The sequence below is a fragment of the Marmota marmota genome, unplaced genomic scaffold (genome assembly GCF_001458135.2).
Source record: "Marmota marmota marmota unplaced genomic scaffold, marMar, whole genome shotgun sequence".
Lineage (NCBI taxonomy): Eukaryota > Metazoa > Chordata > Mammalia > Rodentia > Sciuridae > Marmota > Marmota marmota.
The window spans coordinates 18,949,855-18,971,518 of NW_025999842.1; positions in this window are offsets into that span (position 1 = coordinate 18,949,855).

The window sequence follows — 21,664 nt, forward strand, 5'->3', positions numbered from 1 at the left end:
AGCAGATTTGCTCCCGTCCTATCTATGGACGGGCAGCTTTTTTTTCGTCACTTACCCCCGAGTGTCCCGGGGCTCCCGGTAGGGGCCACCATCTGCCGGAGTACGGCTGCAGCAAAATAACCGGGGGGTGACGAACAACTTGTGTATGTTGATACAGCAGGAGTGGAAGCCGTTTATTGCAGGACAGGAGCGGTATTTATACATTCCACACAGCTTATCTAATTAGCATAAACTAGATACATCAGTCAACTAATAAGAAATCTCCACACATAAAGGCTCGCTGGGGTTACTTCACAAACCACTCCCTCTGGCATTTTGCCAGGCGCCATCCAGACTTGTTTACAGACTCTAACACTTCAGTAAGCACATAAACTTCACTACATTCAGATAATGGAATATTATTCATCACTTAAAAAAGTAAGTTATTAAGCTACAGAAAGATACGGAGCAAATTTAAATGCATCTTACTAAATGAAAGAAGTCAGTCTGCAAATGCTATATATTATATAATCTCAGCTTCACAGCACTCCAAAAAAGGCAAAACTCTTGGTGTTATTTATTCTTTTGGTAAATACATATCATTCAATATTTTTCCAAACACAAAGAACATATAACACAAGGAATGAACAATATATATCACCTAATGGACTTCAGGTGATTCTATATCAATGCAGGCTTATCTATGATAACAAATATACCAATCCGGTAGGCAATATTGACAATGGGGAAGGGTATTCATGTGTGGGAACAGGTAGTATGTTGGAAATCTCTATACCTTCCTCTCAATTTTACTGTGACTCTAAATCTACTTTAAAAAATTTTGTTTATAAAAACTAAATATACTCGTTTCAGTCAGCTTTTTCACTGCTGTGACTAATTGACCTGACCAGTACAACTGTAGAGGAGGAAGAGTTTTCTTAAGGGCTCACGGTTTCAGAGGGATCAATCCATAGATGGCTGGATCCATTCCTCAGGCCTCCAGGTGATATAGGAATGACATGGTGAAAGAGTGTAGCACAGGGAAGTGGCTTACATGGTGATCAGGAAGCAGAGCAAGATTCCACTTGCCAGAAACAAATATATACCCCATTCCCCAATTCCCACCTCCTTCAGCCACACCCTACCACTTCAGTTCCCACTCAGTTAATCCCTGTCAGGAGATTAAATCACTGATTGGGACAAGATTCTTACAACCCAGTCATTTCTCCTCTGAACCTTCTTGCATGGTCTCACACGTGAGTTTTTGGGGGACACCTCACATCCAAACCATAACAAAAATAATAATATTTTTAAAGAAACAGATGGAAAAAAGACTTGCTATAAAGATGTTTTAATGTTGGAAACCATCCAGTGAAATAAATTAAATAATTTAAAAAAATTTTTTTTCACTTGTCAATGAATCTTTTATTTATTTATATGTGGTGCTGAGGATCGAACCCAGGGCCTAATACATGCCAGGCAAGTGCTCTACCACTAAGCCATAACTCCAGCCCTAAATTAGATAATTTGTCAGCCCTATACCAAAATCTCAAAGAGAACATAAAGGTACATTTAATGCTCCCAAGTATGAAGTAATTCACAAGGGATAGAAAATATCACTGAAGACAATTTTTCTTTTTATTTTGTTTTATTATTATGGGACTCTACCTATGTGATTTCATCATCTCCAATCAAGTGCCAGCTATCATTTTTCCAGACTCAAGTCCTTCTCAATTCATTCAGATTTCTTGGGCACTATTAAGGAATTTTCTTACATCCAGTTGACCATTATGCACAGAACTTCCTGTAAGTTTATCATTATTTGAGCAAGTATTTCTAACCTGGTTGATTTGACAGCTTGGCACAGGAATTTGCCTACAGTCTTCCTTGCTGAGACCACAGCTGCCCTCTTTCGGCTTTCATTCATCAAGATGTCCTATGCATAGAGCTGGCTCTCTCCCTAACTTCCTTGTTCAGCCAAAAGAAACCCACAGTTGATAGGAAGACAAGGAGGAGCCTGCCAAACTCTCACCCTCCAGCAGCTCATGGAACCAACTAAGGATTCATCCTCCATGGGGGTGAAAAACCCCAGAGCATAGAAGTCTCACAGGGTCCCAGGCAGTATATCCCCCCTAAACCAATGCACATCTAAAAAAGCTATCTAACTTAACTTTGAGACCAAACGTGAAGTTTCATTCCACTGTCTTCTTCCACCTCTACCCCAAAACACAATTCAGTGCTGCTTATTGATGCTTAAACTTTCTTTAATAGGAACAGGAATGGGAAAAATAATTATTCTGCCACTAGAGAAAAAATGACAAATTAAGCACCTAGTTGGGATAAAATGTTTAGCACCAGATTTTATTCTTATTAAACAAATTCAATCACAAAGTACAAACTAGCAGGGATAATTAAAGTATTCAGGATTGGCATCATCACTAAAAAAAGAGAAAGGACTGAAAAATCAAAAGCCCATAAGAAAAAACTGCATTATTTTCCTTGAGGGGAACACAATTAACTCGCAGTTACTTGAAGCAGGTAAAAGTTGTAGCATTAATGTTTTGGTAAGGTAGACTTAGAGATACTGATGTCTAAGGTTTCTTCTAAAACTTAGACCTATCAGTGACTTTAATAACATTCATGTGGATGAGGATAAAAGGGAAAGGAATAGAAGAAAGATGGATGAAGCAGTGGAGCTTATATTGGGAATCAACTTCCACAAGTTTTATAGAAGAAAGCCAACTTGGCTCCAGCTCATGCTGGAGGGTGAGTTTGGCAGGCTTCTCCTTGTCTTCCTATGAACCATGGATTTTCTCTTGGCTGGCCTAGGAAGTTAGGGAGGGAGCCAGTTCTATGTGTAGGACATCTTGATGAACAGACCTAGTGTATGCATACTGTAACCCTACATTACCCATAAGTGTGGCAACAATTCGTCATTCACTATAATGACATTTCCTGAAACATCATATAAGGGACAGCACATATACCACTTTTACAGAGAGCCATGCTATTTTCTTCAAGCTGGTTCACTGCTTGTAACTAAAACAACACTTGCATATTAGCATTATGTAAATGGAATGTTAAGAATGATAGGGACAGAAAATAGAAGTACCCACATATTGCAGTTGGTATTCAATAGTTTAGTAGCATAGGGTTCCTAGAATGTGACCTCTAATTTCACTTCAAATCTTAACTAACTAGGTGATTCTAGCCCGAGATGTTTCCAGTTTCACTCAACTTCTTGTAATCAATGATCCTGATCCATAAAATGGAATTGGGAGCCACCACTTCTGCAGACTCATACATCATAAATTATTGACTACAGAAATGTATTGAAATGTAATTTTAAAATGTAAACTCCTAATTAATTGACAAATATTAATGCCATTCAGTGTCCAGTTTATTTCATGTGCATTAAAAAATATAAAATTGGAAATTCTTCTCTATGTGTTAATTATGTAGCCTATTGTGAGGTTCAGACTACTTAATTAAATGTAGTCCTGTTCCTAAGCATCAAAATTTCTTGAATAAGCCAATCCATCACCTTAAATGCAAATTCCAACAGACAACATCTTATAATTTGACCCTCTCTTTACAAGGTTCATCATACGTAGTGACTCACTATCTAAAAGATTTTGTTGAACACAGATCTGTATAAGGTACTGTCTTGGGTCCTCTACAAAATGAAGTAATATTCAATTCCCTGACCTCTGCAGGCCTTCAGACCAAGACCAAAAATGCTAGAGCAGGCAGATGTAAAGGAGAATCAGGTAGCTGAATAAGCTTTAAAGCATTGCATGAATTAAGTGGGCAGATATAAGTAAAATGTTTTACAGGAGCAAAGAATAAGTGGAAGAGAGGTGAGTAAGAGCCCTGTCAGTGTTCTGTGCATTTTGAGCGAGTGGAGATGAGCAGAATAAGCAAACACATCAAAAATCACCATATTTCACTTTTCAACACTGGGATTGGGTTTCATGTTACCTAGCACAATAGTAATTGGCAAGTGGAGGGGAGGTACAGAAACATATTCTATTCTTCAAAGAGGAAATAGAAAAAGATTTTTGTTTTTTAACTCAATGAATAAATAAACCCTTGTAAACTTACAGAATCATGTAAAACAGTTGATTTAAACTAGCCCACCATAAAGAAAGCCCTTAAAATAAGGCAAAGAAGTATGAGCTTCTGAATTATACTAAGCATCCAGTTTGAAAGGGACTTATTTAATGAAGCTTGTTTTAAATTGTCCATCTCTTGTAAGGATGTGTGCACTTCTCAGAGTCCTTCTGTGACCGGGTTTTGTTTTTGTGAACTTAGTGAATAGGATTTAAACTTCTTAGCTTTTTTTTTTCTTTTCAAAAACTACAAACGCAATCAGTTTGAGTAGAATCCATTCAATTGGCCTCTGCTTTCTGAATGCAAGAAAGAAGCTACTTTTCCTCCCCTTCGTTTCATTCCAGCTGAGCACAGTGCAGCAAACATCTCATGCTGAAATCAGTGCCTTTTTAAAACTTCAAGGGGCTTGAAAGCTCCAAACCTGCTCAGAGGTGAAGTGGCTCCAAGAGATCAGCTCAGACGCACCCTATTTGCACTTCCCTCTGCTGTAAAGGATCTCAGTTCTTTATCCACTGGCCTCATTATGAAAGTTCTCTCTCTATGAACGCCAGACCAGGGCGGGTCTCCTCTTTGGTATTGCAGCATCGCTCTCCATTTCACTCACTGAAAAGAATCCTGGCCACTGGCTGAAGTCTCCTGTGAGATCAAGAGAAGCCTAGTTCTCTGCAGTTGAGGGAGAGAGTTAATTGCTCTCCCCTCCCCAAGTGCCCCTCACAATCCTGCCTGCCTTCATGTGAGCACTGGCTTCTTCCACTTCTCTCCAAGAGTTACCACTTGCAGAGGGAGGAAGGGGCCTACCTGGGTACAACTGCTCAGCTGAGTTCAGAGACTGTGAGAGGAAAAACATCCCAGCCACATTTTAAAACTCTTTTCGAACAAAAATTGCAGATTCCCTAATATCTTTCTGCAGGAAGCCTAAGTCTTTAGTGTTACCTTCTTTCCTTCCCAATACATAGAGTTCGATTCTTAAACCATCAGCCCTTCAGAAAAGTAAAGTAAAATTCTCCACTCATTGTATTGAAAAGTGCTTTGCAGTTAATTGCCATGCAAGTCAAGTGTGGATTAGGGTTAATTTCCTACAAGATGCATCTGATGTCTCAGAATTTCTAATTCTTCTGCAAAAAAGCCCTGGTATACACACTATTTTACTCTCATCTCATTCAGTCTCCATAGGTCATTCCAGCTCTGATGATGAGGATGTGATCTGAGAATTCCTAGTAAGAGTCTGTTTTTTTGTTTTGTTTTGTTTTGTTTTTGGAAGTGTTGGGGATTGAACCCAGGGCCTTAAGCATATTAGGCAAGCATTCTACCCCTGAATTATACCCCAAGCCCAGTGTCTATTGCTTATTGGTTCACTTAGTGGACTTTCTTCTTTGGGTGCCCAAATCACTACCAGTTGTTCAGCTTACTACCTGAAAATGTCACTTTCATTCTAACAGGTGACTAATATCTAATACTCATGGCTTCCTGATAAACCCATTAGTTTTTCACGATACTTAAATCTCACAATAGCCAGTGATCCTGGAAAGGTTTTACATAGGTCAAATCTTCCACCTGGATTTCTGGCTTGGCTGAGCATTGATATGGATGCTCTCCTCACTGACCTCTGCAGGCACATATTAGCATTGTTCTCATAACTTGAGAAATTTGCATTCCCAAATCCAATTGATTTTTTTCACTGTTACAGTTCCACATAGCATCAAGCCCAACCCAACACTTTGAAAGCCAATTTTACTGAAACTCTAAAGAAGAGCTCTTTAGATGGTGCATTGATGTGATGTCTCTTAAAAGCAGCAATATTTAAGGAGTATCAAAGGTTTCAAGTATGACATTCTTTGGTAAATTCTTCAATCAATATGAAAATTAACACATTTTAAGATTAGTAATAAATGTTTTGTTTCAAATACCTAAGACAACAATGACATTGTTAATGTTCAAGGGTTATTCCTAAAAACACTCCATGCACTAATATCAGGCTTACAGAATTCTCTTCACTTGAGTGAAGATCTTTCCAGTCTTAAGAGTATCTTTCCCTTCATTTCATATTTAATATTTCAGATATTAAATGTTTTCATTCAAAGGGTATTTCTGCATTGAAGGGAAGGGAAACATAGTTGATACATTGTAAAAGTTGATAGTTCCTGTAAGTAGAAAAAGAACTCAGGAAATCAGGTTCTGTTCACAGAGGAGTGGGCATTTAAGAGAAATAGAAGTAGTCATGTATTGTATTTCTATCTAAGCCTTTCCCCTTCTACTGAAGTCAATTGAACCAAAATTTAAAACACTGGGTACAAGAAGGAAATATTCTGGATTTGCCTTAACAGTTTTAAAGTGAAAAGCTAGTCACTATGGTAGAGCAAGGAGATACTTAACACTGATAGGCCAGAGCCCAACAACAGGGATCTCCCCACTCCCTTTGGTGACTAATGATGTAGTACAAGATCTAATTCACGTTCTTACAATATCCAAATGCCTGCCAAATTGAATTGCATGCTGCATTCTTGTAACTGAAACAGCTCTCAGATGACACTCCATGACAAATGGCCTTGAGTTTAGTAAAAATTTAAAAAGATACTGTTTTTATCTATTACCCCCAACATTCCAGCCTCTTCATCTCCAGCTAAAAGGCTTCGAGTTCATGAGTTATGAAAAATAAGCAATGTTTCTCTACATCTCTCTGTTTTGGCATGCAGCCAACTCTTCTTATCACCTGGCATCACTCAGGGTTGAGTCTCGAGTACCCATGAGGAAAGGAGACCATTTTCTTCATGCATCTGGTTCTTGTGCTAAAAGGCCCCTTTCATGTGAATTAAGCAATTGAGACAAGTGCTAGAGGTAATTCTCTTAGAGACTCCGGCAATGGACCTCCTTCAAGTATTTCTAGGTAAAAGAAACTAGTAAAGCAAGAGCCGACTTTGAAAAATTCACATTTGCTACACCCAATATTTATTGAGCCCGTACTTAGTTTCAGGTATTTTCCTAAGAACCAAGTAGATAATTTTAAACAAATTGGACAAGGTTCTTGCCTTTCTGTAATTATAATCTACTAGAGGAGATAAATATTAAATAAATAAATACACACTAATCTCAAAACATGAGGGGAAAAAAAAAGAATAAAGAAACTATTAAAAAGGAGAATAGGCTGCCATAAAAGAGAATGGGGGGAAGACTAGACATAGAGTGAAAAGTTAAAGAAGGCCCTGATGAAGGCAATATTTAATTTACTAACGAGCAGTTCTGTTTGGGATTCTAGAATCAGTGTCTTCCCCAACATCCACTCTGTAACCTCCTTCAAGGTGGTAGAGTCTCTGTAGTTTTCAAATAATCCACCCTTGTCTGGATTTACACCCTGTCTCATCTTGCTTCCATCTATGTTCTCAGAAACACTGAATTTTTTGTAGCTGCCTCTCAAATGCTGTATCAAGCCTCAATTCTTGTGCATGTGCCAGCCTCTTCTTCTTCACTACTGTGATGCCTTCTCACCTTCCATGACTCACCTCAGACATAATTGTTTCTAGGACATCTCTGATTCTTCCCTCTTCCCCATGAAGTGATTCCACATGGCTCAGTTCCAGGGGAACACTCGCATTTTATTTTTGTAGGTCAAAAATAGTTAAATATCAGTAATTTCATATAGTTCAACCAATAAGCTAGATGAATGACAGCTATGCAGCATCTTCCATTCTTACAGACTGCAATGTGCATGTGACTTTTAAAGTTGTGCAACACAATGACTACTTTCTGCAGGGCCCTTCCTGTGTTCTCCATAGCACATACCATACCCTCCTCTAAAATTCATCTTATCATTTAGTATGAAGAGACCTGCTCACACCTTTTCTTTCCTTCTCAATGGTTTCCTTTGGTATCCTTAGCAATTAGCAAAGAGCCTTTTATTATAACAGTAATTTATCAAGCTTCACTAGTACTGGATAATTTCAATACATAATATTTAATTTTTACAACAGTGCTCACAGAAGAATCATGCTATCTGATTTTTACAACTGAAAAACTGAACCTTGAAATTTAAGTAATATATGTGAACCCACACCATGTTGAAAGTTATCAGGGTTCAGATTTAAATGATACTCTGTCTGATTCTAAAAACTGTATTCTTTCAACCATGCCATGCTAGATTTTACTCTTCTTATTCATTCATTCATTCATTCATGCATGCAATAAATATGTACAGCACTAGGCTGTGTGTTATTATAATTAGTATTAGTGACTTGACTTCAAGTAGCTTCCAGTCTAGTGAAGAAAGCAAACATTAAAAACCATTTATAAGTGATATAAACTAGAACATGTGTATTAAACCTTGTTGAATGTTATTGTATGTAAACTTTCAGAAGCATTATGATAACTGTCCCTGAAAGACAAATGTTTTACATGATTTACCTTACAAATATTAAAGATAATGTATTTATTTGCAAACACTGTACTGTTTTTGTTTTAGGACAATTAGGGTTAGGGTTAGGGTTAGGGTTAGGTTTAGGTTACTTAACACATATCAAGATGTATTAAGTATCTAGTTGTGACTGAGGTCAACTTCACCACAAAGCAGTTTCCAGTAGCAAATTAATCCATTCCATTTTAGCCATTAGCTATTTGAGTTGAGTTGTTGCCACTTGCAACCAAATAGCTATGACTAATTCTGAAATTAGTTCCTAGAAGTGGGCCATCACAAGTGAAAGATTCTGAAGAGTGGACTCGTTCAGTTGCTAAAAGAATCCCTAGTGCTCAGATGGGGTGTTTCCTCACCTCCTCATGCAGTGTTAAAGCAGCAGTTGAAACTGGCCTGTTGAACCTGGGAACTCAGACTGAAGCTTAAGGAGTCATCGTGGAAAGACATGAAGAGCATCGTTGTTTGTAGAGATGATAAATGGTGAGAAGATTGAGGAAATCCTATATAGGATAAAGCAAAGCATTACTGAAATGTGCTGGTTCAGAGATGCTGAGTCCTAAAATTTAATTCTACCCCTGCTCCTACAAGTTTTCTGGAGAACATAATGCAATGTTTGTATTGTTTGGTTTGGCTTCCATTTTAAGTCAACGGATGGTGGATTCTACTTGTCATCATGGGACACACAGAGAATTTAAGAACAAGTAGGATCTCAGAAGCAGAGAATCTAGAATCAGAATAGACCTTAGAAATTCTCTGTCCTACATTCCCAAACAGCATAGGAAGCCCACCGAAGAGATTTCTGCACATCCCAGAAGAGTGTCAAATATTTCCACAGACAGAGACTTCATTAGTATGCCATCTCTCCAATTATAGAAAGTTCTTTATACGAAAACAAAATGTGCCTCCATGACATCAACAAATAGGATCAATTTCCACCCTCAGAACATTATAACTCTTGTTCTATGCAGCAGTTTATCTGTTTCTGTAACTTCCACATATTTTTTTTTCTTTAAAATAAGTCTGCTTAGTGTAGGTTTTGCTGAAATGTCTAGAGCCTTCTGACAGAACCTCATTGAGGATATAGATCCTGAGGGAGGGCACTGGATAAGCAGAGAGGAACGGGTCTCAGACACTGCTCCACAAGGAACAAGAATTCAAATATTCATTAGTTGATATGGATGATGTCCTGTGGCATAGTTAATACATCGCTCCACTCAACAATTGCAGAGTTAATGCAGTTACCTGGCAGCAAAGCATTTCCAAAAAGGCCAGCCTTTCTTCTCATTGACTATTGATGACTACAGCCTAGGGGAAAGTAGTACATTCATAAACATCAATCAGGGCAGGAAAGGCGCCTTCCAGTCTCTTTTAAAGGAGATAATGTATGTGAAAGCTCTTTGTCAACTGTAAAGTAGTATACAAATGTAAAGAATTTTTACTAGTGTTTTTAAAAGGGAGTTGGAATAAAATTACTGCTGTTTGTTTTAAAGTTTGCTATGTGGCCTACTCAGTAGATACCTAACAAGAGAACTTTGCTTCCCTTTCCATTTTCTTGGCATAGAAATTCGATAGAATTATTTTTGAATGGAGGGCCAAGGCTTGTTATTTTTCTGCGTAGGCTAAACTTCTGTTTTCTTTGGTATTTCCTCAATACACAGCTTAGTTTAAAATGATGACGATAATATGACACATGGATTGCAAGATGTAAGTCCTTCTGAATTACCATGAATGCCTAATCCTGTTAATGACAAAGATCTACCATTTGTAGGTAACTGGTATGTGCTGGAAATTGTTAGGAACTGGACTATATTATCTCAATTAATCCTCACAACCAAACCCATCCTAATTTACAGATGAGAAAACATCATAAAACGACCTTAAGTTTGCAAAGTTAATAATTGGCAGATTGCAGATTTGGTCTTGCTTCAATTTCGCAAACCCAGTGGTCTCATCCCAAATGTCTTTTATATCTCTAAAGAAGTTACATTTGAAATGTATGGATGAAGGCCAGACTATCACTCTCACAATGATTTTCATACACAGTACTCCCACAAAAAGTGGATTTTAATATGTATTTTAATAGTATATTTTAGTTGATATGATGCCATATGCTATCATCTAAGCCTTTAACTATTTAAATACATCATATTTTTACTATGGAAAATAGTTTTTTTAAAAAAAAAAACCTTAGAAGTATTTCTTAACTATTTTTTCATTGGTAATCTATGTTTCCCTTTTAATTAAAATTTTAAAATCTAAAACTTGGGTGAAAATCACACATCAAAAGAATTAAAGATTCTCTGATTATAAAAACTGAGCAAATGTTTACAAACATTTGAAAATGTATAATACCTTTAAAACTATGAGATTGGACTACTCCTTCCAGGAGAAGGGAATTGACATCCCTTTCAATATTCTTTTTGCTACACATAACTTTTAAAACTTCTGTGAATTATATATAAAATAAGCATTTAAAACTCTGAAGAGTTGGGAGGATGAAGCAGACCTGGTAGTGGCTTTAAGACTGAGGGACAACAGGGCAGTATTTCACCACTTATTCATTTTGCCTCACATGTCTGAGAATGAGTACAGAGAAGTCAGCAATCTGGAACTCATTTGATCACTTTTATGAGGGAACTGGTAATGTCCCAAGAAGAGAAGGAAAGCTCTCAAAGTCAAGGCTTTTGTGAGTCAAATTATGTCCCCACCAAAGTTCATTCACTGAAGTCTTAAACCCAGTACCTCAGAATATAACTTTATTTGAAAATTGGTCATTATAGATGCAATCAGTACTATCAAGGTCATTAGAATGTGATCTGATCCAATATGAGTGCAGTCTTATAAATGGGAAGTTTGAACAGTGAGATAGACATGGGCACAGGGAGAATACCACGTGAATGTGAAGGCAGAGATTAAGGTGGTAAATGTACAGGCCAAGGAACAACCCTGAAGATCACCAGAAAATCACCAGAAACTAGGAGAGAAGCACGGGAGATTTTTCCTCACAGTCATCAAAAGAGGAAACCCAGTTGATAACTTCATCTTGGACTTTTAGCTTCTAGAATTGTGTTACGGTACATTTCTGCTATTTAAGCCACCTAGACTGTGGTACTTTGTTATGGCAGCCCAGAAAACTAACTTGGGGCACAAGCATTTGGATTTCTAAAATGGGGAGTCCAGAGCAATGGTGTGCTGGGCTAATTAATACCAAATGGAGAGAAACAATTTTAAAGTTTTCAGCTATTTTGCAAGCCAGTTGATAGAGCCATTATTAAAAATAAAATTGTATCACTTATAATTAAGTTATATAAAACAATGAAAATCAAACTCAAAAACTCATCACCACCTAGTAATTTTAAATTTTATCATGATGTTGCTTTTGATACCATTTATACCTATTGCATCTATACCACGGAAATACTATGTGATGACAGACTATTGCCTGTCTACACCCAACTCCATGATCAGAGACATCACATTGGTAGCTTGAAATCAACCCTGGTGGGATAATTTATACCATGAAAATCAGCAAGCACAACAGATTTTGATTTTGATGCCCCTTGACGGCTGGAGGCTAAATATCTACTAACCTACCACTAATCTGGAAAGATTGACAGCTCATCTAATACAGCATGTGCTTCCTTTTATTGAATCCGTAAATGTCTTCCTAGTACCTCCCAATCCCTCCTCTTCTGGTTCCTCTGTCTTCTCTCTGACTCAAGAACCACTGGATGACTTTGCCTGTTTTTATCCTCCCCAGTAAGGCCAGTTTTGTCATGAATGATCTCCATTGCCTGCCACTTAGCAATTCGATATGATTAAATGAATGAATAAATGAATGCTGTAGAAATTATTTTCCAATCATGATCTTGTCCACAACATATTGCTGGTATAAAGAGACTACTTATGACTCATAGGAAAGCAACGTTGCTCCAGGGGTTATGAGCACAACTCTTCTATGTCCCAAACTCCCTTCTGGTTAAAAGATACTCTTAATCTCCTCCTTTTGGCTATCCTCTTGGGATAGTGTGAAATTTAATTTTCATGAAGTCTCTTTGAAAATAAGTGTTGTTATCCATATAGCAGATTATTATTATTATATTAAGTTCCAAATCCTTGAAGATACATCCATGTGTGTTCCCAAAAAACCAGATATATGGTAGTGATAACTTTCACTGATAATCAGTAGAAAAACAGAAAGTACCATAATGGAAAATATATTTATTATGAACTTCTTATGTATAGCTGATTTATTTTTAGCAGAAACTTCAAAATGATCTTATCACAACATGCATACATATAATTATTAAATAATAATACAGACATAAGCTAATTGAAAAATAACTGTAAAGTTGTAGCAGCACTGAAATGTACACCCTTAGATGCAGAGAACAAGCTTTGTGGTAATTATACTGGCCATTAAATGGTATCAGCCGATTGGCATCTAATCTTCAGGCTACAAATAAGCATGTAATACTGCAAATACACTCTAATTACATGGCTGTTTGTCCCCCGTAAAAGTAATAAAATGAACTACAAGTACTGTTACAAATTCCAATGAAGAATTTTATTCAGACTCTAATGAAAGATGCCAGGTGAAACTTATGGCTTAATACCCTCTTTATTTCTATCTTCAGTACCAATGATTTCACTACTTAGTTCCAGATGTCAAAGTTTGTATTCCAATATTATTTTCATTATTTGACACTGTTGTTACTTAATGAGAACTGACCTGATATTCTACCAAAGCCTGCACAAATCTTATTTGGCAATTGAAGCAAAATATATAATATATTTGCCTGGTGGAGTTTGAATAAAGAGAAGTGACTAATTTCTCCATCTGACATCATTGTGAGACAACTGTATCATCTCAGCTTTCTCCTAGGCATGCATCTAAAGTCATAATTTTCTGTTGTTGCTATTTTGACCTTAGCATAAAAGCACATCTTTTAATTAAATTTCTGTGTTTGAATATTTACATACTCACTACTTGATATAGTGGCTTTGAGATGAGCATATTACATCTTATGTAGATGTGATAACTTAGTAAATACTTTGAGTGAAAAATTAAATTGTTTATAAATTCCAATTTATTTCCTGTGAGCAAATGAAGTCAAATGTGTTTGCCTGTGTTTGTTTCTTTCATTGAGTTATTAAAGATTTGGGGAACTTTTCTACATATATTAGATGTGTTACATTGTGAAATCCCAGCACAGTGAAGTGGATAAAACATTATAACTTATTTATCTTAGCAGATAACCCCTATTCTTATTACTTCGAGGCTGTACATATTTGTATAATACCTATCAAGGGAAACAGGAAGAACACGAGAAAAACTAAGAATTAAGACAATAGTTGCAGTGGAATGCAAAAAGGTTTCAAGTTTGCTAGTTACAATTTATGGCCTTAGAAAGTTATGTTTTCTGTGTGCTTCCTCTGTGCTTTAGAGATGAACAATTGAAGTCAGTTACAATCACTCTGTACCATATTTTATTTCTCTAACTTAAAAACGATCGATTTTAAAACAACAACAATAGTTACTAATAGCTATTGAGTAAGAAAACCCTATGGAGTTGACATCTGCAGATGAAAAGGTGAGAGGAATGGGAAGTACCTTTCCCAGGGCTGGACAGCTGGTGGAGCAGAAACTCGAACCCAGAGCTGAGCGGGCTACATGCAGAACTTCAATGCCTGTCAGGTGATGGTGCTGCCAGACCATGCTGTTCCAAACTCTTTTCCTTTTCAGGCATCTCTACAGCTAGGATTGCTTTCTCTTCCTCCCCAATGACCTTTAAGACCCTGCTCAGATTGTCCCATTCCTGTAAAATTCTGATCTTTCTGCCTCCTATCTCATGGTTTGAAAAATTGCACACACAATGTAATTCCACCCTAGTGCAGTTCAGTTCTCTCCTTAAGGACACTTTTCTGATAATTATTTTACTACCCTTTCTTGTGCACTCAACCTTCTACCCCACACCTAACACACAGAAATAGGGAGTAACTATTTCTTGATAGAAAAATGTTCTTAAAATTGCTTAGTGTTCTTAAAATGGAGTTCTTAAAATTCCTTAGAAAGAACTGGTATACTTTCAGCATTTAAATATAGCTACTTTGTAGCTGTCATAGTGAACAGAAGCAGATTAAATCTAAATATTTTTTATAGGACATACACCTTAAAAGCTTTTAAAAAAAAGCCACTTATAATAGAAACTTCAAGATACCAAAGAGTATGGAGATGTGACTCACTAGAGTATGGAGATGTGACTCACTTGATCCTCACAAATTTTCTTTCCCAGAAGATAAAGTGATTTGAATGTGTAGTCAGTAATTCTAATAGAGCATCCTCATCCATGATCCCCGGACAAGGTACACAGTGACTGCTCTACTACCAGGCACATAGTACAATAAGGATAGAATTTTAATCAGAATGAATCCCACAGAATAACACATCATGAGGAAATGTTTTGCTTTATATATTTACTTTTACTTGCTCTCTTTTCTATCAGACCAGAAAAAAAAGATTTAAGGAACCTGAGACAGGTTGTTATAAAGCATCCCATTCTGGTTGGTAACAAAAGAAAATCCAAAATTTAAAAAAAAAGAGAGAGAGAGAAGAAGAGGAAGAAGTATTTATCATATCACCACTCTTCCTTCAACGTTGAAAAAAGCAAAGACTAGGTAAAATAAAGAGCCTAAATTTTCTCTTTTCAAAAGTATTCAAAACCCTTTATAAAAAGGCTTTTGGGGGTGGGGGGCTGGGGTTATGGCTCAGTGGTAGAGCGCTCGCCTCGCATGTGTGAGGCTCTGGGTTCGATCCTCAGCACCACATAAAAATAAATAAAATAAGTGTGTTGTGTCCAACTACAACTAAAAAATAAATAAATATTTAAAAAGCTTCTCTTTCCCTCCCTTTTCCTTCTCTCTTTCTCTCTCCACCCCCCTCCTGCCCTCTCTCTTCAAAAAGTAAAAGTAACCACATCTGATATCTTATTTGGTTTACTGGCTGTTCTGTATCTACATCTTCAGTTTTGTTCACAATGGAAATACTAACTCTTTTTCCCTCCCCACCTCCTGGGAATTTCATTCGCTGTTAGGTTGTACATTTACTGATTCTAGAATTTACTGATCCAAATTTTGGTCTGTGTTACATTTGTCTCTTCCTTCCCTCTCACATTTATCATCATTTTCTGCTTGTATATCTGTCCATTTGTCTTTCTTTCCTTTAATTTCTGCTCCATGGTCCCCAGATAGAAAATGAAATATTAGGTTTGTCAAGCGTATATCATTGTTTAAATGCCTGGAGATGATGGGTTAAACAGACCAATCAATGAAACAAACCTCCAGTGCATTGCAGGGGCTGCAAGGGATGCTCCCTTTGGCTCTTTAAGACCTAACAAGTCAATAACCTATTAATATCATATTCTGCCAGTCACCTCTATACAATTCACTTGTGACTTTTTAGGACAAAACTTTAAAGCTTGTGGTGAATTAAATGAAGAATGTTTGTGACAAAAATCCAAACTAAAAATTAGACTGTAAATAAATCGAAAACATGAAATGGAAACAATCATAATTATTATGTGATTGCAACTGTAAGAAATACCAGTTATTACAGTTATGCCAAGAATATTATAAACACATAAAATTCTTGGCAAATTTTAAGAAATGAATCCAGTCATTTTACTTTTGTTTAAGCATATTAAACTTATGCAATGCCCAAGAAGTTAAATGCCCCAATTAAATGCCCAAAAAAGAATTCTTGCACTTTGGGGAGTATACACTGAGAAGAAGTGGTCAGACACACAAAAGCATTTTCTAGATTTTTTTACATGCATATAATTAAAGATGAAAGTTAATAGTCTAAAAATAAAAAATAATGTCTAGAAAGTATTGCTTATTGTGTATAAAACAAAATTGATTAATCTTAAAATATTTTAATACTCGAAAACATCTCCAAATATTAACTCAGTAATTCCAAAGCTGATTTTATATCATTACTTTACATAAAATGTAAACCTGTAGGTCACTTAGTCCATTTCCTAGAAATAAGATTTCTCACTATATTAAGTCTAAAGATTGAACATTTTCTGCAACGCTGGAAGAATTTCCTAGGCTTTGGTATCACCAAAAGCTTTGGTATCACCCTTCCCAAATAGAACTACTCCTAACCTTGTGGTCAAAGGTTAAGACTTCATTCAAATGATGGCTCTATTACTTAGAATTATGTGACTTGGGTTCATTTGAGTGTTTTTTTTTCAATCTCCATACGTAAAATGGAGATACTGACCTCTACCTCAGTAGATTTGCGTAAGATTAAATGAAAGACTGTATCACAATGGATGTAAAATATATTACCCAGGATTGGGCACAAAAGAACCTTTAATAAATGGAAGATAATATAGTTCATTCAACTCATAGTACATGCAAAGACTCTGACCATCATGTGTTCAAATATACTTATCTTCCAAATATTCCTTATATACCCTGAGCTCATGCACCCATCTTAAAGTAGAATTCTTGCACTTTGGGGAATATACATTGAGAAACAGTGATCAGACATGTAAAAGCATTTTCTAGATTTTCCCCCATGTATATAATTAAAGATGAAAGTTAATAGTTAATATCATATTAAAATTCCTTAGAAATTTCGAGCTAGCCATTAAAGCAGCCTAAGATCTGTTTTTCTTTTGTGTTGGCACCATTAGCCATACCAATCTTACACTAATACAAATGAAGGATCATTTCCCATGCTAGATGAATAGCAACAGTGCAATGGGAATATAATTCATTTGTGGGAAAATATAAAACCTTTAAAAAAGAACATGATGGATATACTCACTCAGATTGCAAGGTAGGTAGGTAGCTACTTTTCAGTCTATACAAGATATTTCCACAGCTTCTTTCTCAAGGACCCTCTATAATTTTCATTCACTCAACAAACAATTATTGAGCACCTTGAGTGTTTAGTACTATGAAATAGACTGGAAATTTGTAACAATTGCAAATACTCCTTACTCCCAAGAGGTCTTTCCCTTTCATTTTCTAGGAAACTAACACATTCATATTTTCTTAGCAAGTAAGTTTCTATTCAGAGGCTTCATCAATAGCTCTAAGTTGGAATTTGATTTTAGAAAGCAATAAAAGTTCACTATCTAGTCTCTATTTTTCTTTTACCTCTTTCCATTCTGCCCCAGCCTGCTTGACCCAGCCACCCTAAGCTACTTAAAGTTCCACTTTTTCTCACTATAAAATATGGTTCTCTATTTCGGTTGCCCTTTAGAATCACCTGGGTAGATTTTAAATTCCCAATGCCCAAGCTACAATCCAAACAAATAATTTCATAATCTCAAAAGAAGGATGAAAGCAAGAGTTACATGTAACTCTCAGATAATTCCAATGTGTAGTCAAGGTGGTTCACTCTGCCCCTAAGTCTCACTTTGCTACTCCCTTCTTAGTTGTCTCACTTACACTCATCAAGTAAGACACCAATCAGCTTTCCTCCTGTGAAATCTTTCCAGGAGCTAACTAAACTTTCACAATGGCTTAGGCACATGTAATGGTTTTCTATGGCTGCATAAAAAATTACCACAAAAAAAAAATTACCACAAACTTAAAAGCTTAAAACCCCACTATTTAATAGCTCACAGTCCTGCAGATCAGAAATCCAATCGTGGTCTTATTGCATCTTGTGCTCAGGGTCTCACAAGACTGTCGCGATGTCAAATGGGTATGTCCTCATCTAGAATCTCAATTACAGGGAGATCCTTTTCTAAGCTCCCTTAAATGCTGGAAGAATTCATTTCTTTGCAGGTATTACCCTGGTATCTATTGTTCCTATTGTCTTGCTAGCTGGCAGCAGGGACTGCCATCCACTTCTAGGGGCTGCTTTTAGAAGCTTGCTGGATGAACGCCCTCTTATACCTCCATAGGCCCTCTTATACCTCCAATAGCTCTGACTTCAGGAAAAGCCAAGTCCCTAAGGGCTCATTTGATTTGATTGGACCCACCAAAATAATTTCCCATTTGATTAATTTATAATTTAACTTATTAGTGACTTGTTCATAAGAGCACTATCCTATCATATTCACTAGTTCTGTGCACACTCAAAAAAAAAAGGGCTTATCCAAGGTAGGTATGTCAGAGTGTGGGAATCTTAGAGGCATCTTAGAATTCTGCTCACCAAGCACTCCTTCAATGATTTCAAAGCACCTCTGTGTTCCATAGTACCTACTACCACAATATGTTGTTCCTATCTCCCTTCCTGAATTTTACAACACACTAAATTCTAGGAGGGCAGGGAAGATGCCATATTCACATTTGTTTTCTCAATACATAATTCACAGCTGGAATAAGGTTCCAGGCTTCACCAAGGGTTTACCTTGTATTTGTGCCATGCATACACATAAATTAGATCCTTTGCATATTAGAAAATAGAGCAAGCACAAATTTGGATAAAAGCCTGATCTAGGGTCTTAGGAAAGATACAACTAAGTATAATTTCAAAAAATTAGAAAGTGTGACTTCAAAAGCAAGCTAATAAACATAACAGTATTTTTTACTTTGAAGATTTTTAATTAATTTCATTGTTTATAAAATCATTCTTGATTCAAATTATGTATGAATTTTTTCATACTTCATTGTTTTTGAACCCAAAGAGTCTTTTTCCATTTTGCATCCTTATTTTGATGGTTTGAGAAGTCAGTTTTCCCTCTATTAGTCAATATGCCAAATGCATCATTCATACAATATACATGTAAATTATAGTAATTAATTGATCTTTATATTATGATCATAAGGTTAACTGTGTTGTAATGTATCTCTTCTGTCTCCAAGGTCCTTATCAGAGTGCAGAGGAGAAACTGGCACTTAGGCTATTATCCCAGCACTTCTTCACCCCTGGCTTTGAACAAGTTCCTTAACCTTTGCCGTCCTCAGTTTTTTCATCTCTGAAATGGAGATGGTGATACCTTTTAGGTTGTGAATGTAATGAACTGAAACATGTGAGAAGTAGGAGCTATTACATAGTAAATATCTATCATTTCATAGAATTCCAACAATTTACCTTACTCCCATTCCACCCAACATTGAAAAAAACTATGTATTTATCCCTCTGATTATAGGAACTAGTTGACAATTGGTCTATACCTAAAAACTTAATCTGATCTAAAGTAAAGATAAAACTGCAAATTCAAAGCTTATTCTGAGATATATTGGTGTCAAGGTCTAAAAAGCAGGAGTAGGAGAAAAGAGTGACTAAAATTACTTTATATAAAGTTAAATAGAAGTAATTATTCTGCCCAGCTACCAGGAAAACTTTTTTCTTTTATAATATAGCTCCTGATCAGTATTATACAATAGAAATATGTTTCCAGTCTTGTATATAATCTTAAGTTTTCTAGAAGCCATAATAAAAGGGTAAAAAGAAATAGGTGAAATTAATTTCCTACTATATTTTATGTAACTCAGTAGCTTCAATATATTATTTCAACATGCAATTCAAAAAAATGTATTAATGAGGAATTTTACATTTCTATGCTAAGCATTCAAAATTTTACCTGTGTTTTATACTTATGGAATATCTCAATTTGAACTAGCCATGATTTTCAAGCTCACATACATCACATATATTGGTTTGTATCTGTGTGTAAGCTTGAGCCTAAAAGGACTTTTAAACCACAGAAAAAAATAATGAACATATTTTCCTTTCACACAAGTAAAAGGGGAACTGACTTGGCTCCCCAAAGTTCACCTTGGACCAATTCTGCTGAACTGGAGTGCTTTATATATTTTTCATATTTCTTAACTCTCTCCTCTTCCTCTTTCTCTGCCTCCTCCTCCTCTTCTCTTCTTTCTTTCTCCCTTTCCCACCCTCTCCCCTTCTCTGTCTCTCTCTCACACACAAATACACACACACACACACACACACACACACACTCCCTTTCTCTCTCTTACTAATAACATTCTTCTGGTGGTGGGTGAAGAAGTCTAAAGGAAGGGAAATAAATTGTGGCCTTCCCCATCTCACCCCTCTGCCAAACTGGAGTATCATTTGAGAAAGGATATGGACTTTAAATTCCAGAGTGAAAAGCTGCACTAATAGCAGAGGTCCAAGGTGGGCCCAGAAGTAAAGAGATAAAGAAAGCAGAGGAATAGCCATTCTGGATCTACTCCTTTTTCTCTGATGCATTATAAGATTTTCAAGAGGAGGCAAACACATGGGCCTTATCTGCTTTTATAATTGATTTAAAAGATAATTTGTTTACTTCTGTTAATGAAGGAAAAGGGATTGGTTAAATAGATGGGCTAAGAATCAGTGGTTCTGCCTAATGATAAGCCAGAATTCTTACCCTAACTCTTCATAGACTTTGTACCAAGACCACCTTTTGGGTAAAGTCTGATTCAGTAGAGCAACAGAGTGTCTCTAAAAAATACAGAGATTTGGATGCTCTAGAAAAATTTGAGGTGTAGAGGAAGTAAAATATCTGTCCAAGTATCCTAGCTAGCAATTTTTAAAAACTTTCCCAGTGAAAAACCACACATACACATACATATACACATGAACATGTACACATTTATGCCCAATAGGAAGAGAGAGAAATATTTCCATGAATTAGGTAATTTAGCAAAAGTCTTGACTTTTTTAGGCTACTGATTTTCCATATCCTCAAGTAGAGCAATGTTAATAACCCCCTAGTGAGCCAATTAAAAAGTGAATGAATGCACTATGCAACAACCAAACTAAAAAGAAAAAGGGAAGTAAAAGAAAAAAACATGTTTCTTTAGCTATCATGATCTGACCCTACTGGAAATATGCTCTCCTGAATGCATATGCAGTTTCAATCAATATCCTAACCTTGAAATAATTTAACTCAACATAAAATTTGATAAGTTCTGTACATGTGTGGACATATGAACACATACAAACATACGGATATATAAGCATGCTCTTCACGTGTGAAGATGACCTTGCTCACTAACTGCTTCTGGTGTGCACAGATGTCATGTGAAAGGGCCACCAAGAGGCCAAGTATCCTGTGCAGATGAAAACACCCTCCTTTCATCTGCTTATGCAGCTGCTGTTTTTCAATGCCTAAGAGAGACAGGACTATTCAGAGACAAAGCTACTGCCAAACCTCTGCTCTAGGACTTAGAATCTCAAGAAAGTATACT